The sequence below is a fragment of the Oxyura jamaicensis genome, chromosome 2 (genome assembly GCF_011077185.1).
Source record: "Oxyura jamaicensis isolate SHBP4307 breed ruddy duck chromosome 2, BPBGC_Ojam_1.0, whole genome shotgun sequence".
Lineage (NCBI taxonomy): Eukaryota > Metazoa > Chordata > Aves > Anseriformes > Anatidae > Oxyura > Oxyura jamaicensis.
In genome coordinates this window covers 63,606,326-63,621,902 of record NC_048894.1, presented here as the reverse complement: position 1 = coordinate 63,621,902, position 15,577 = coordinate 63,606,326, and the positions used below count along the sequence as shown (strand labels likewise).

General features: G+C 40.0%; 1 long non-coding RNA gene across 2 annotated transcripts in view; it reads right to left on the bottom strand.

Annotated features, from left to right (window-relative positions):
• LOC118161645 overlaps positions 1–9,516 on the bottom strand; it is a 17,462-nt gene extending 7,946 nt beyond the window's left edge. Inside the window, exons 1-3 of one of the 2 annotated variants that reach the window (XR_004748115.1) lie at positions 9,450–9,516; positions 5,366–5,443; positions 2,073–2,158 (exon numbers count right to left, since the gene is read on the bottom strand). This is a non-coding gene — a long non-coding RNA (uncharacterized LOC118161645). The remainder of the gene's footprint in view (positions 1–2,072; positions 2,159–5,365; positions 5,444–9,449) is intronic. The other variant, XR_004748116.1, reaches the window with a different exon arrangement.
• Positions 9,517–15,577: the final 6,061 nt, after the last annotated feature.

Sequence of the window (15,577 nt, the reverse complement as noted above, 5' to 3'; positions counted from 1 at the left end):
AAAAAAAAAAAAAAAAAAAAAAAAAAAAAAAAAAAAAAAAGAAGCCCTTTCTCCAACATTTTGCTACTCTAAGGCTCAAATCAGGTTGGTCATGCACCATGCACAGTGGAGTTGCCCATGGTCCTTCCCCACAGCATTATAAATGTCCAAGTTTCCCCACCTTTAGGAACTCAGTGGTTTTTAACTGAAATACCCCCAAACATGGTAACAAGGGGCATGAATTAGATGTGTATAGGGCCATCTGCCAGTCCCAGTGCATCAGATCTCTGAAGGCAGGCAGGGCTGGAGTGGAGGTAGCTGCCAGCCACCCTGGGCTCTCTTGCACCAGGCCATCAGGCAAGCCACTGCAAGGCTGCTTAAGCCAGCAGTTCCGAAAATTACCTGGTGGTGCTAGATGCAAAGAGTTTAAGAATGTATACATATATATTTACTTTTGCATAATTCACAACAACCCTTACATATTTTTGGAAAAGTTGTCATACAATTTCAGATAATAAAATAAAATTTCAGATAATAAAAATAACAGCTCATATCATTTCATGTTAATTAAGAAGAGGGTAAGCAAATTCACTGTTTATTTTATTAGGAAAAACCTCCAAAACACATTGATACACTATCTGAAGTGCTGTTTTTCTTACGTTGCTCCTGGGATTCAAATGATAACCATACATTACATTTTCAAGAAGTTTTATTTTATTAATAACTATTATGATGGTGCCTTTAGTGGATATTTTCACTGAGGCAGTCTGCACAGTGCTTTGCAATTCCACGCCCTCCTCCCCAAAACCTCAGGATTACTTTCAAGCATCCTCAAAGGTTATGAAAGAATGTTTTCCTAGTCTCCTGTTATAACATTTTAGTCCTGTTGTCCATATGCAGGATCCTGAGACACAAATATACAAACATTTATATATGTTTGCACATCTATATGCAGACACACATATTGACTTGCTTCCCAAGAAAATAAAGCATACCTGGGATATACATGGCTTTATTATTCCACCTTTCTTTTCTTGCACAATATTCTTAAATAAAAGTCTGAAGAAAAATCCACTTCATGGTAAAAGCAGAGGAAAGGGAAGAGCAATGCACACCTTGGGCAACTGTCTGAGCTACAGGAATTGCTCCCATGAAGCCAACAACAGGTGAAAAGGCTGTAGGAAACTTCATACCCCAACCTGCTTTGCTTGGTGAAAACAACACGGGGAAAGGGAAATCAGAGGATCTATTATCTCACTGCTAAATATGCAGTCATAGAAAATGGCCACATAGATCATGCTACTGTGAGCAAAGAAGAGCAAAAAAAGCTACATTCACGCAGCAGAATGAAAAGTAAAAACCTTAGCCTTTAATGTAAATCTTTGTTGTATGGGCTGTAGTCATAAACACAGACACCCTAATGGTTACTATGATTTTCCTTTTGGAAGGAGGGGAGAGGATGCATGTGTTTAGAGAATTTCAAGTCTAATCTTAGAAACACTTATTGTCTTAGTGATCATTGTGACTGCCTTTTAGCTGTGTTTTTTGGTTTGTTTTTGTAGATGCTAAAAATAATTTAATTGATTTGTGTTAGCAAGAAATGCTTGGTTTTTATTCTGTGCTGCCATGTGGCATAGTCTAGGATGTGGGTTTTTAATGGCCCAAGTAGTCTGTGCTGTGTCCCCACAGCATCATCAACACCACATGCTCCAATGTACCCTGATATTTGTACAAGAAAATGAAACCTCCTGGCCCTGCAGCCTTTCTTTTAATAACTCTTCCACCTGTTGGACAAAACTTAAAAACAAAAGAGATTGTTCACAGGTGCCTTTGATGCTTGCAATACCCTTTTGTGTTTATATTTGTTATTATTATTATTTATTAATATTTCAGTACTCCTCACTCTGGACCTCATAGGTGCCACCTTCACATTTAGGTGGTACCTCCATATAAAGACATTTAGGTGGAGGGCAAGGCTTCCAATGTTTGAGTTTAAACAGATTTAGGGACAAAAGGAGCTGCATGACCCTGACACTGAGTTACTGTTCATTGCAAATGATGAGTCAGAAATAGAACAAGAGTTGCTGACTTACATTGTCCTCTGTAAATTTTTTAACTTTTTGGAGTAGAAGTTGCCATTCTTGATGCTGCAGGTCTCTAATCAGCTAACCTCTTGGACCTGGGAGAGAAGAAAGATCAGGGATGAGGAGGAAAGAGGAGAGTTCACTCATTCTGTAGTCATATATTACCTGGCATTTTTATGCTAGTTAGTATGAATCGTCATATGACGCTATGTCAAAGTTGGGAGGATGAGGCAGGATCTGTCTTAGCCCAGAATATATGAAGGGGTGTTTTGAAGACCCTTGACAAATCCTGATAGCACTTTAATGTTTCTGTCTGTGAAATTTTGGCTTCCAGCCTTATTGAAGGAGCAGGTTTCAGTTCAGGAGGTGAACTGAAGTTCACAAGTGTGGCAGAGCCACTTGTGTTACATGGTTCACTAGCGTGAAAGTCTCTAGTATCAGTGCCCTCTATGAAAAAAAAAAAAAAAAAAAAAAAAAAAGACTTCTCAAAAACCTTTCAAAAAGAAGCATAGCTAATGCTATATTGCAAAGCATCTCCCATCAGCTGTACCAATATAATGGACAAACCGGATCTAAAGTGTTTCTGAGCAGGGACTGTTTATGAATGTGAGTCTGCAGCCTTCTCCTTTCTGTTGCTGCACCCTTTTTCCCCTCCAGCTCACAGAAAAACTCCCCTTCTAGAAAAGGATTTGTTGCTGTCTGAGACTCTTCAGAAAGTCTCTGCCTCTCAGTTCAAGATTTGTATTTGTTGCTGCTTATGGGCATCCATCATGCTCCAAATGAATATGCATCAAGGGTGTTGTACAACCACGTACAACCAGTACGTGCCAGTACAAGCACGTAAAATTTGCTTGCTCTGTTATCAAATTCCTTTCAGGTTTTTCACTAAAAACTGGGAAAGCTGTAGCCATGTCTTTCCAAGGGGCATTTTAAATCATATTCCACTGTTTTTATTTGCTATATACATTTAATTTGTCCATTGGTTTGTGAATGAATTAAAATTTTTCACTAACATGGGATATTATATTGATCAACACTTCTTTAAGTTTCCTCTCAAGAATGTAACAATTTCCTATTCCTTAAATGCAAATATCAACTATATCCAATGAATGATAGAAAAATTAATCCAATCTCTATCTCCTCTGAATACAGTAATGCACAGACTGATGCACAGATGCTCAGGGACACAAGGAAGGTTTTGCCTTCCCCTTTGTCCATCACCACCAGCTGTTCCCTCTGAGGAGACACAGTTATGGAGCTCCACTTCCAGCTTCATGGCCAGACCAACTCTGCTAGGAAATGAATGTGTGGATATTTAACAAACTGTCCCACTGGACTCCCACTGCCAAATAGTCATCTGTTGTACTCTGTCCAACACCTTAAAAGCTCATGTAATAACATACATAATCAAGTCACATACCTCTGTTAAATCAGTCATCCACTGGTATTCATGCTGAGTTTCCTCTGTGCTTATCCTAAGTTTTGCTGTATGTTTTTTGTTTTGTTTTTGGTATGCATATAGTAACTGCCAGCAAGCACAGAGCTGGCAAAGTACAGAACAGCAAGAGGAAATATCACTCTATCACGATAAGACATGAACTGTGGATCTGACTCGGGGATGAAATTTAAGAGTGAATGTTAGCATGTGGCTATGAACCAGGGTATAAAAGCCACCATAACCAGCTAGTTAATGTCACTGAACAATGAAAACCATGGTAATTACATGGTAGTATTTGCCTTTACAGCTGTAGGAAATTTGTGGTAAAGCTCAAACTGAAAAGCCAGCATAAAAACACTATCAGTATATCCACATGGGTGTCAGATTTTGACAAGAGCATAAAGAAGTAGTTTTTCAAACCTTTTTTTTTTTTTTTTTTTTTTTAATCTACTTTGGTGTCCTAAAGAAAGAATAGGAAGGCCAAAAGAGATAGATGATGAATTTGTGAGCAGCTGCTAAGGTGCAACCCCTATTGTCCTGCCCCAAGAAGGGATGGGTAACTTCTGTCTGATTAGGGACCAAAGAGTCCCTGAGGGCACAGCCTAGATGATTCCCTGCAAGCCCCCTGAGACCTGAAGAGTGCTAGTGTCAGCAGGAGCACAGGGAGAGGACAGCAGCCACATGTCCTCTGGTTAGCCCTGGAAGCAGGTGTTCGCCTGCTCAGCCCATTGAGGTGGGGTGCTAAGGCATGGCAAGGTCTCTGAGCTGTCCTTAAACCTTGACTCATCCTCCAGAGTTTCTCCAGACGTTTCTGAGGTTTAGGCAGCAAGAAGAGGAGTTACATAGCACTCCTTATATTCTTTATCACCTTCCAGCTATGTTCACAGCTACATCATGGTTTCTAGGGAAAAAAGAGAAGATGGGAGGGCAAAGATACCACCAAATGCCCTGGGCTTTTTCTACAGGCTGTGGGTATGGTCTTTAACCATTTTCCTAGAGGTCGGTCCTTTTTATTAAATCAGGTATGGCTTAGGGCTTATTTGTGGCTGTTTTCTTGAAATCCTCAACTTGATGCAAAACCAGTTGCTTCTGAAGACTTTGAAAAGAAGGTGCAGCTGAAATGTGAGCAGTGACAGGAGACCAGTACTTGCTCTGCTTCCTGTCAGCCCAGACTGTGTGGATCCAAAAGGAGCTGTTGTAGTAAGCAGGAAAACTCCCTAAAATAACAGTGGTTTTTGCAGAATAGACTGTTACCTTTACAGCAGGCTGTGATACTTCCTGTAAAGTATTAGGACAGTTTTATAGGACACATCTCCCTTTAGCTCTCTGGGCTGGAAGTTGACATCTGATGAAGTTTGTCACAGTGTTTTGTTTTGTTACTAGGGGTTTGAAGCTCAGGGCTTGAGGACCATGACCAGCGGCCCAAGGGATTCCCCAGGCTGCAGCCACACAGCAACCATTTGTTTTCTTTTGACAGCCTGTGGGGGCCCTGAAGGCAGCTTAAATCCACCAGTTGACTACAAGCTACAAACCACAATGCCTCTCCACTACTTTGGAGCATGTACCTGACTGGAATATAAGCTCTGGAGACCTTAGCTGCGCTTTCCTAGCTGCTCTCTTGAATTTCAAATTGTTTTAATTTTTACAGAGGATTTGCCTGAGGGAGCTTGTGTGGATTTTGGCATCCCTAGAGGTGGTGGCAGCAGCTCTAGGCACAGCTGCCTTCTTTAAGGGCACTTGGAGGAAAAGGTGTTGAGAAGGATGGGATGTCTTTCCTACTCTTTTCAAGAAACTTGGACATCATAAGGGATCTGCAGAAAATATGTTGTCCCACCCTGCTAGTGTCAAGTAAGGTTACACAAACCAGGTTAGAAAATTGTAGAAAGGATGTTTTTCCCTGGAGTTGTCCAAGAGATGGCTGTTGTTATCAGTGAGGCAGTTCCTGAAAAACACATATAGATGGCATTTATAGATAAATTTGAGTTGGATACGGAGCATTTCTTTCCTTTGTTCAGTGAAAAATACTGGATCCCAGCAAAATGCACTGTCATCCCAAGAGGTTCACTCAGAGCAAGGCTGAGCAGGCTGTTAGTGCAGCACGTCACCACATTACTGCTAAAATATGCCTCCTTTTTACAGATCATCAAAGAGAAGTCTTGAAGGTACTAGAAGAGGTAGAAAACTGTTATGGAGAAACATTCTTACAGTGACAGCAGACACAATCTGCAAATGAAGGACCCCTCATAAGATTTTGATAGACTCAAACCTTGCTGAAGACCACAAAGAAGAAAAACCACTCCATATGGACTACACATGAAGGTGACTTTTAAAGCCAAGCACTAATTTGTGGATATGGCCAGGCACCATGGATCCTGTCACATCTGATATCTGACCTCTCAATTTCTGTGGAAGACTGAGAGTTTTCTGTAGTCTGGTACACAGTCATCTCCCCCAAACTCAACAGTTCAAGATCTGGGTCAGCAACTGTTTGCCTGTTCTACCAAAGGCTCTACTTAGCCTACATGACCAGGCTAGAAGGTTAGTCATTATTGCACTGTGGTGACAAGAAGGACTCTTTTCATTTTGTTTTAAGAGGAAAGTGGACAGGGGAAGGATGAGCCCCACTTAAACTGTAGTGTATGGTGCCTTTTACCCTAAAACTCTTTAAAAATGGTGGAAGGGAGCTAAACACATCTGAATATCTCAGATGAATTATGGGCATCCCACACTCAATCTGCTGCACATTATAGACATCCTACCAAGGTCAATAGAAATATATCCTGCAAAGAGACAGAGGGACAAAACATGAAATTGCCTTTACTGAGGGACTGAGCATGCCAGTCTCAGCAGGAAAAGGGAAAAAGTTGCTTACTGCTCGGCAATTTATCATAAACAGATAGGTCTGAAAACCATTTTCTAGCAGTGCACAGCTACAAACACAATATTATTTCTAGAAACCACCCATGGCCTCAGTGCTGAAAGATGCAGAGGGGCCTCAGCATGAGGAACGTCAAGTTCCTGTGTTCCAGACTGCGGTCTCCTTACACCTTTCCATTTCGGCATAAGTTTGCAAAGCCACTCTCCTTTTTTAATATTTAAATGTTAGCTGACGCACCAAGCATATTCTTGGGAAATGGTGTAGCTGCAATTTCAATAGACATAGCTGAAAAGGAGGGAAGTAACGTGGAGGTATAGCTCACAACAAATGGAGCAATAAGTTACATGAGCCAGGAAGTTCATTTTTGCCTCGCCTAGAGAGTAAGTCTTACTTTTTGCATCAAACAATAAAGATGCTGGTTAAAATTAGATAATTCATGTTGATTCAGTACAGTTTTTTTTTGTTGTTGTTGTTAAAAAAAGCTTCTCTGACCAAATTCTTTAGTGGGCAGGAGGGCCTTCTTTGTTAAAAACAAAAACAAAACAAAACAAAAACACAAAACCCACCACAACATGCACATGTATTCACACATGCTTAAAAGTTACTGTTTTTTCCCTGGAAAATGTGGTTTCCCTAATTGAGGGTTGAAAAAAGAAAAAAACCTTTTCAGGCATCCCACTCAATTAGTCATTTCAGGGTGGGTCAGTCTTATCATATCACATGATGTTTAGTAATGGTGATGCAATAAAATAGATGCTGTCCAAATTTTATGCCACCAATCAGCAGCAAAACTATTCAAATCAAACCATGGGCCTTTTCTAGAAATTCCAAAGCATGCCATCTCCTCCAGGCTCTGTGTTTAATAGTCTCAGCCTTCCCAAACAAAATAAAGACATGATAATTTCTTCTTCAGAAGCGCATGGAAAGAACAAGCTTCAGACTACCCAGCTGAGCTGAAATCCTCCTTGCTTATAGAGAGAGGGGCACTCCACCTTCTTGAAAGAAGAGGTGCAAAAAATAGGATCTCAACACATTGGTTGCAGTCTGGAAGTATTTATTTTCTGGTAACCGCTATAGTCCCTAAAATCTCCTATTGAGGCAGCATCAACCCTCCAAGACACTGTATTATCCCTGGAAGTTTTCACCCAAGAATAGAAGTAAGATTACAAAATATTACTCATTCTATTTCTATTTTGTATATTTCTCATCTAACTATTAAGTGGATAAATAGAAAGGAAAAGTAGTGCATGGTACTGTTAAAGTTAATAGCTAATTTATTTAAACATATTTCTGTCAAGGAGCCCTTCATGACAGAATGTGGCTTGAAGTGAATAATTGATACCATGTTTTACCTAATAAAGGAGGGAAAGCCTAATAAAAATGTTACACCCCAACCTTTTGTTGCCGCAAACTGGGAGAGTGCTAGCATCCTGTGAAGAAATACCAGGATGCAAACAAAAGACTAGCACCAAGTACAGAAGTCCCTATAAATCAGACTTGATGAGTAAATGATAAGGTATGATTTTTATGTTGTCTGGTTTTACTTGAAATAGTGGCAGTATTTCTGCTACAGCATGAAACCTTGATGTTATTTATGATGAAATTTCTTCTTGTTCTGCAGCTGCCAACAACAAATTTACAGCAACATGATAATCTGCCTTTAAACAAACACCTTCTTGGGATATGTGTCCTGCCAAGCTGTGGATGAATTTTCCATCTTATAAGTACAGCTCTATATAAACTTCTGAAATTGCTTCAAATATTTAAGTAAACCCCAATGGGATTTTAATGGGATTTTTCCTACTGGGAAAATGTGCTCCATCTCCCATTGCATTTTAAAACTATGTAGATGTGCTTTTTATAGCTAAAGAAATGGTTATCAGAAATGAATTCTTTTGTGTGTGTAATCAGCACACAAAGAATGAAAAGCAGTGTCTTCAAAATACAATCCTGGCTGCAATGAAAGGACAGTTACATGATGGCAGTGGCCATATGGCAATAGAGATAACAACAGCAGGGTCAACAGGTGCTTTCTTAAATAAACCTCCAGAAATGCAGATAACTCCAGATAACTCGCTGTTAACTGCAGAAGTTTGTTCAATTGCCACGGCGTGTACTCATCAGAGAAACCAACTGATCTACCCACACAGCTGTGTCAAAGCTGAATCCTCCCAGGACATACCCTCCGTGCTTGAGGAGATTCGTATTTTCTTTTGCTGTGAGCACTGATGGTGACTGTGTAAGGCTGAGACATCAGAAGCTTACTGGAAGACAGCTTTTTGCCCTCTAGCATCTGATAAAGCAAGTGTATGGTTTGTGGGAAAAAAATCAGGAATACAAGACATTTTGAAGGGTCTCCAAGCAGTGACCCAGGAGGAGGGCCTGTAAGTTAGACTGGACAAAGCCTGGGGTAAAACCCAGCAGGGGCTGATGGGGTTGAAATCCTTGGAGAAATCAAGACTGGGGCAATATAGTCTTGGGCCTAAGTAAGTGAAAGAGAAACAGACTTCTAGCAGGCTTTCAGTGGAGGAGGAATAGTTTTTTTTTCCAATAGCTGAGGAAGACTAATTTACAATAGACTGACAGGGCTGATGAGGGCTTGTGAAGGAAAACATGCTGATACCATTTTTTTTTTTTTTTCTTTCCTTTTTTTTTTTCTTTTTGAATGACACCTTTCCAAGGTGGTCAAAGGCCTCAGCAAGGTTTGCAGAAAACCTGCAGTATTATCTTTTGTACCCTCAGCCTGCTGTTTTACGGCCAGTCCTTTCTCCACCAATCCTGATGCACAGCAGCTGATGTCTGAGTCCAGCCTGGTTATGGCCTGTTTACAGCCCCGTGGTAATATGGGAGGCTTGCCTAATCTGATACCCAGGAAATGTCTGCCAATATTTTTGTTTGTTTGTTTTTTCAATACCTCAAAACAGAAAACGTCCTTCAGTCCCTGTAACCGTGCACTCCCAGATCCTATTCAGAAGAGACTCCCCATGCCCTGTGTGGGGCATGAGACTCTAGCATGGCAAGTTCAAGCAGTTTGAGCAGAAAACAGCAGTGGCACAAGAAAGCTGTTTACCTGAATGATGACTGCTGAATGCAGATGGTTTTAGGAACAGGAAAAGCAGGAACCGAGACCTGGAAAATGAAGTCTGAAAGAGAACAGAAATTTAATTTTCCTCAGAACAAACAAGGAAACAAACCACACACAAAACACAAAAACACACACACACAAAACAAAACAAAAACTTCAAACCAAATATTTAAATAGCCCCTTACAAATACAAATTGAGGTAGCTTATTGCAATCAGAAATGGATGTGTAATCTTTATGCATTCACACAAATATGTGAGGCTTAAAAACTCCTTAATATTACTCTCTACAACCTTTACTGGAGTCATCAAAGACCTGCAGTGATGTGATGCGTAATTTGGGAATGAAACATATTTCCTGGATTGTTTTTATTTTTTTTTATTTATATATTGTTTAAGAGAAATAGTCTAGTCTCATTAAACGCTTCACCTCATGAGTTTACCCAGGTGAATGTATGAAACAATATAGAACAAGTGATCAACCACTCTGCTTTGAAGAGGCATTTGCTTAAGATTTTTGGAACAAAGTAGCAGAGTCTTACAAATGCACCATGTTGTAGTGACATGCTGTGTACTTAAGCAAGGTCCATTATACATGCAGCCTATTAGGTTTAGCTTTCTGTTTGCAAGACTGAATGCAATGAAGGAATGATTCTTGAGTCTTTAATTTTGTCAGCATGTCAAAATGATTAAATTCTGAGGTTCAGAAATGACCATATAGCACGTGAGGTCCACAATGGCAATGATGGCTTTTCGTCATTTCTCTGTAACATTTAACATTTTTTGTAATTTTCCTGCCTGCAACACTATGAATTAAAATAACTTTTTGGAGAAGTCCTGGAATCTAGAAACATTCTGTAAGGTAATTTGGCAGAGAACAGTAGTGCAGCAAGAAAAAAAAATGCTTTTCCAGGCTTAAAAATAGCTAGTATTAACAGGTCTCTAATCTTGCACTTATCTGTCATTTAGGCAACGTAGTCATAAAATTGAGTACTAAACACTTGCATTCTGATGTTTCCATTTCTTAATAATTTAAAGTGCTTGCCAAGCATAAGGAAACTTAAATTCCAGAGATGTTCTGATGCTGTGTCAAAGAGGAATCAATCATTTTTCAATAGATGATGTCCAGGAACAATTCCTGCCAGAATTTCAGTGGGAGGCTCTGAAGGCATATTTTGTATAAGCAGAGGCAGAGGCCAGCTTATTTTATATAGCTCTTCAGCCTGATTAAGTTTTCAAAGTACCTGCTTTGAACTAGACACAGAAGTCTCATCTTGCTTTCTGTAATTCCAGTGTTGGGTTATTTACTACCTTCATTCATTTCCAGCTCTCCGTTGCAGGGCTTCTGAGTGACTAACACTTGGCAATTTATTATGTAGGAAGGATGTTAGCCAGTGAGCTGCTTATGTATTTGATCACCCATCTGTGGCTTCTATGTACTGAAAATCAGCGTGGACTCATGGAATCCCTTGGGCAGGAAGGGATCTCAAGAGGTCTCCAGTCCTACCTCTTGCTCAAAGGGTCAAGGCTAAGTTCAGACCATGTTGCATGTGACTTTGTCCAGATAGGTCTTGAAATCCTCCAAGGTGCTGACCTCTTCTTGGTAACCTCCATTTGCATCTCAGAAGGCTGCATTGAGGTCCTGCACCAGGTGACCCTGTGAGGTTGCTTTGGCCAGAGGAGCCAAGCTGGATGTTGCTGTACAACCAAACATTTGGGCAGCATTATATACATTCAAAAACTTCCCCTACTTTTGGGTCGTGTCTTTCCCTAGCCTCATGTCTTTAGAAATGTTTATTGTCGATGGAAAGGTTGTCTTCTGGAGGTTAGAGGAGACCTATGGATTCTCTCAACTGGATTTATATTTTAAGATGGAAAAGATATAGAAAGGTGCAAACACCACAGTCATGATAGCAGGACACCACATGTGAGCCTTCTGAGGAAGAACAGAAGATTTCAGAAAAACAAAAATATACACAACTTTTATCATTCAGTTGCTGAAAGTGACTCGTCCTTTTGTTTTCTACTCTTACAGCTGTGGACTTGGACAGGCAATGGAGAAAACCTTCCCTTCCCAGAAATTTTAACCAAGCTGGATGAATTTCTGGGAGACAGCTTAAGTGGCTGACACTGATGGGAAAGATAATCAGTGCTAGGGTGAATGCTTTACTACACTGACTCAGACATTGCTCAGTTAATGTTATGTCCCTGAAAGATCTCAGCACAGCTTTGTGGCTTTACGCATTGGTTTACTTCACTGAATATCAGTTCCTGGTAGGACCAAAGTGGAAGCAGGAGAAGAGATGCAAGCACAGACAGTAGCAAGTGATATGGGCCCCCACAGCTGTACAATAAAAGAAAGCAAAGAAGTATAAACTAGACATGAATATATTTAAGCTGGAAAGTGGAAGGTGTCTAATTATTAAAAAAGGGAGATTTTGCAACATCCTTTTCATAGGAGCAGCAGGAGGTAAAATAACATAATTATTTTTAAGATGGAGCAACCCTGTGCTTGTGAAAGAGAATTATGTTAATAAAAGAACTAACTGGGGCACCAGGGACCTGGCCCTCATGCTTCAAGAAATGATCCTTGATCCATTGAAAAGATGTTTAAGAAATTCATATAGGGCAAAATAAATTCATTTTTCTATTTTCCAGAGGTGTGTTATGTAATAAATGCCTGTAATATGAATGAGTGTGTAATATGAGTGTGTACTCATAGCTTCAAATGCAGAGTACTTCATTGAGGAATGCAGCCTCTGTCTTTTAATTTGGCTTGTGGTTAATGAAGCCCTGGGAGTATTTTCCTTGCCCAATTAAGTATCAGTTATAACAAAGTGTTTGAACAAAAGTGTCATGTTTCTGGGTCTTACAAAATAAAAATAAAAAAAGGAAGGGAGGAAGGGAGGAAGGAACCTTCAAAAACAGATGTGTTGATGTTATCTACTATTGGGTAAAAAAGTCTTGGACTTTGGGGTTTGGCATTTTTTGACCTGTTTGCACCACAACATTTATCAGCATCTAAGGCACAACTGGTGTTTTCATTTTGGCTTATGTACATGTATAAAATATACAAATAGAAAGTTTTAAAATGTGACTGCTAGAGCACTTACCCTCTCCTCTCTCACTGCTAGCACTGGCACAATTCAAGATGCACCACAACAACCTCCCCATATCTCTGGGTGGGTGTTCAGCAAAGCCTCCTTTATGTCCTTCTGGCTTTCTACTGAGAGGTGGCCTTCTGCAGCCACTGAGCTAAAGATCAGTGATACACTACTTTTTGTCAGGGTATGCTATTGGGAATTCAATTTATTTCCAATCTAAAAAAACAGTCCAGATAGTCATTCTATAGCTGTCTAACTAGGTAGTGTTCACCACAGCTATTAATTACCTTTCTCTGCTCTTAGCTGTCTGTCAAACTGACTTAATTTCCTTCTGTCACAGACCTTGTGGACAAAGCAAAAGCAGTAGGTGTCATATATCTTAACCATGTTTCATATAACAGTCATAAATAAGCTAGGAAGCACAGTCAAGATGAAATGAATAATCTACGGGGATGTAGCTTCTAGTAAACCATATCATCTGCAAAGTCAAAGGGTAGGTTGAGTAGGGTTTTGCAGGAGCATAAAACCGAGTCTACTACTATACAGCATTTTAATAAATGACCTGATGATAGAATAAAGTATTGTATTAAATTTGCAAATGACACCAAACTGGGAAGGAGGGCAAGGTTAGAATTCAAAAAAATCTTGCCATATTGGAATTATATTACAGAAACAAAATGAAACAAAACACTTCTCAATAGGGACAAATGCAAGGTATGCAGACACAGAGGAGTAATTACTGTCTGGGTAGCACATCAGTAAGAAAGGGACTACAAGCTGAATATGAGTCAACAATGTTGTAGAGCTACAAGAAAAGCAAAAGGTGGGCTGTATAGACAAGAGGATGACCTATAAGACACATGGATGGAAAAATCCAAACATTGTGCTATAGGATGAAGCTCTGTGTCTAGCTAGAAAATACAGCTTTTGAAGAACAATTGAATTTACTTGTTTCTCCTAAAGAAGGAATGGCTAAGCAGGGCCATTGCAGGTTTCTAAGTCATGAAATGCAGTGGTGAAGGGAATAATCATTTTTCTGTACCTGAAGGGGAAGACAAAATATTGTGGCCAAAATATCAGCAGGGACACACCTTGGAGTGTGGGAAGTAAAACATGGGATTCAGAGGGATCAGAGGAGGCAGTGAGGTCTTCAGCCTTGGAGGTTGCTAGGAGCAGGCTGGTTAAGCACTGATTGGGAATGACACAGATAGAGCTGACTCAGCTGTGGAGTGGGACAGGCAGGCTAGATGGTCTCCTGAGCTACCATCCTACCATCAAGTCCTGCAAGCTGAAACTCACTGACATGGTAAAACCAACACTGGGAAATGGATGAGTTCAAAACTATTTTAAAAATGAGCCCATCTCACTTCAAAGACACTACAGCTTCACAACCCTTTTTCATGCCTGCCTGGAAACATTGGACAGCTGTACTGTGGGGAGATGGAGTTCTGTGATACCACTTGAAAGCGATTGCCAGAAAGCAAAATTTAATGCTTACAATCCAATGGCAGCAATAAAAAGTTTCTGTGTTAGTCTCTCTCTTCTCACAATTGCAATATATCCAGGAAAACATTTTTTCCACGTCTTAGGTTGCAACATTTGACCTTAAGATAAGAACAGAAGCAGTAATGAAAAAACGTGGAATTTCGTTTGTGTTGGTTTATGTCTCGGAACATGAAAATTAGTAGCTATGTCAAAAGGACCTAGAAGAACACAGAAACCAGGTCCTTCGATAACTTCAGAGGCTGTCATCAAGCATGACTGTCATACAGGAAGTGTTCAGTGTGCTTGAGCTCCTTTCAAGTCCCATGCAGACTTCACCAAACAGCAACATCAATCTGAGGACTATGGGAAAAAAATGCAAGATCAAAATCAGCCCTGTGGATTCTGTATTCACCAGATCCAGGTATTCATAGCTAGAGCTGTTCCCAGCACAACTTTGACAGCTGGAGATCTGCTGTCCCTAAAGGCTTTGTTAGACAAGGCTCTCTCATGGTGTGAAAGACAGAGGGTAACGTTTTCATGAGTAAGTCCCAGTAGAGCATCTTTTGGGCATGTTGATGCAATATGTGATGTGTGATGCATGATACGTAGCGAAACGCCTCTCAGCAAAGACTGAAGATTTCCTAGTACGTTATACCACAGCAGACTGCTACAATGTGGATGAAAGAGATTTCCTCTCTTTCTACCTACAACTAGTTTCAGTGTCAGCAGAACCAGTGAATAAAAATCCTGCACAGGAAGGTATTGCCAAAGTGGTCAACATACTAAAGGTCCAATAGGTTTATAAAGCCGCATGAGCAGGATTTTACTTTTAAGTAAGATTTCTGGGCAGAAAAGGCACGCAAAGCCCTGCAATGCTTTCATTGCAACCAGATGGTAAACGAGGCAGGGGAAATGTCAAGTGGGAAACAGTTAAGAGATTGAGGTCAAATATTAACCACTGAGGTGGTAACATCTGGATGTTTAGTAAGCCTATGTAGGAAGAAATGAAGTCTCTCAGAGGGAGCGCTCATTTTCAAGTTAAAGAACTGCATAGATGATGGAAAAACTTATTCACTTCTTACAATAACAAAATCAAGCAAGTTCTTGTCTGAAGAACAATTCTTTTGATGATCAGCACCTTCTATATTGGAGTATTAAAATATTCCGTCTGTCTCATGATTAAGTTGATGAGGTTGACAAATCAGTCTCTCAGCTCAATAATACATGAGCTATTCTAGACCTTAATGTGGTGATCTCTTCCTTTTCTCCTGTTTTTTTTTTAGAGCAATGAAAGAAGAAAATGGCATTCTCGGTAATGTCAGAATATAGTTTAATCAATTTACAGCTGCTAATTGAAAGAGAGCTTATTTCACAATTTCTGTGATCAGAATCATAAGGTGATGTGAATAATTCTGGTTCTCCATTAGCCCCAGCTTATCTTGCTGCTGACAGTAATAATGCCTTGACAGCCCTCACTCAGTACTTAGTACTTGAGAACATTTTTACCTATTACATGACAATTTCTG